This window comes from Drosophila elegans, unplaced genomic scaffold, assembly GCF_018152505.1.
Source record: "Drosophila elegans isolate 14027-0461.03 unplaced genomic scaffold, ASM1815250v1 contig_476, whole genome shotgun sequence".
Taxonomy (NCBI): Eukaryota; Metazoa; Arthropoda; class Insecta; order Diptera; family Drosophilidae; genus Drosophila; species Drosophila elegans.
The window spans coordinates 10,069,112-10,071,256 of record NW_024545863.1 but is presented as its reverse complement, the minus strand read 5'-3'; the positions used below and the strand labels follow the sequence as shown (position 1 = coordinate 10,071,256).

General features: G+C 33.6%; 1 non-coding gene across 1 annotated transcript; it reads right to left on the bottom strand.

Moving 5' to 3' along the window:
* Positions 1–369: 369 nt before the first annotated feature.
* Positions 370–442, bottom strand: Trnav-cac. Its single transcript has one exon. It is a non-coding gene; the product is annotated as a tRNA-Val (tRNA).
* Between the last annotated feature and the right edge of the window lie 1,703 nt (positions 443–2,145).

The following is a 2,145-nucleotide window of genomic DNA, read 5'->3' as shown; positions in this document are numbered from 1 at the left end:
CTGCTTTATATCTCTCAGACATGGAAGAGGCCAGTTATTTAGATTTCTTATGTTAACTCGGTCAATATCTATTGACAAATTCGTTGGGCTGTTAGCAATAATCTAAATTTTTGCTTATTTGAAAACTCGTGGAGCTGCTTGCCCTTGTAGTAGTGACATAGCTAACTAAAACCCGATTGTTTTCCCTGGGCATATTTACTTTAAAATTGATAGGCTGAGAAACGGTTATATAACAATCTTAAAGTCGGGACACTCGACTACAGCGCTATGTAACTTCATAAAGGTCGGCTATTATTCCATTCCATTGTTAAATAAAGTGAAAATAAACCAGTTAAAAAAAACTAAACAGTTGAAAAAATTAACTGTACTTGTTCCCGCCCGGGTTCGAACCGGGGACCTTGTGCGTGTGAAGCACACGTGATAACCGCTACACTACGGAAACAACATATCTGAACCAATAAATTGGCCCAGCTATATACACTCGTTAATAAAAGTTGAGATGCTTTGTATACATCTATATTATATATGTTTGGAACAATTAGATTAAGTTCAACGCTCAAAACCTAACATACTAACCAAACAGGGTCATTATCTAAATAAATATGTGATGCTTATCAATTGTGTATATTCGACTCTAAGCGAAATTTTATTACTAGTTGAGTTATGGTTAAGGAAAAAGTTATTAAGCTAAATTTGTTGATTATTTAAAATAATCCTCCAACAGTTTTAATATAGATCAATTATTCAAATTCGCTTGTGGTTATCAGCCACATTAAATTATATAAATTTGCACGCCTGTCATTTTTGAATCCTTTTTGTAGTCCTCTTTGTTATACATTATATTTTTATTTTCAAGCATCGTGACATGAAATGTACATGCCAAAATTACCTTACACAAGTGACCAAATAACTCGAAACTAATTTGATTTATAATGTTGAATGCGCTAATACGAATTAAGAGAAACAAATTTGCAGTTTTCATTTCACACTCGCTAATCTCGCATAATGTTGCTAGTATATTTGTGTTTATTTTTCCAGCGCCAACAACAACCACTTTACTTTACTAAGGCACGCGGCTTTTAACCGAATGCAGATAATTAATTTCATTGCACATTGAGCTGGTGCTAATTTAATAAAATGGTACTAAACGCTTTGGTGACTTTTTCCATCGACACATTAATTTATTTGATTGCGAATATAATGCGTAAAATGGCAAAAATTCCAATTGGGTTTATTGTTAGAAACTAACTGAAAATTTGTTCAGGTTTATTGAACTGAAATAAAAAATAAACTGGTTTTGCGTTCACTGATTTTTGAAAATCGCACATAACTAAAAAAGTAATATAAGTAAAAGCCATTGTACACCTTTACTCGATCACTTTTTTACCCTCATCAAAAATGTCATAAAACGCTTGTCCTTGGTTGAGCAACTAAAACCACTGGGATTACCCTTAACACGCCCACAATAGACATTTCAAATTTAGTTTTCTATGCTCGTAAACTTTGTCAAGAAGAATGAAGACCAACCAAAATGCGATAAAATGGAAAGACAACTAGAAAGGGAATTTTTGATACCCTTTTGGCTTAAGTATTTTTTTTAAAACATTTTGAAAAAAGTATAGATAGGATAGATATAAACCTATTACCTATTAATTTTAAATAGTGATAGCTTTAATATAAATGAGAGGACAGAATAACAGCTCGGTTAACTACTTCTGAACAACTTCTTGGTCAAAGGCCTATCTGCGCTCCAAACTATGTTTATATAGACTAAGCCAAGCCCAACGTCATACTTATTTTTCGTTTCTTTTCGTTATTACAGCTTTTTACCTTGTGATTTAAATTTACATTAGAACAAAATGTTGAATATTAAATTTTGTAACTTATAGAGTTCATTTTGTAAGGGCTTCCTAAAGAGGCAAGCCTCCAGCAGTATAAAAGAAGAATATATTTGAGGAGGACCGGAGGGTTGTTACCCTTTGAAAGGGTATCGGATTGGATAAAGTGGGCAAAATGTTTACCAGGCGCCTAAACAAACAGTGCATACTTTGGGATTCCCAGTGTTGACACATGCAAGGCGTGCAATAATGCGAGCCACCAGGCGTGTTGTGGCCGTGTCAAAAGTATTTTGACTTGGAAAATTTA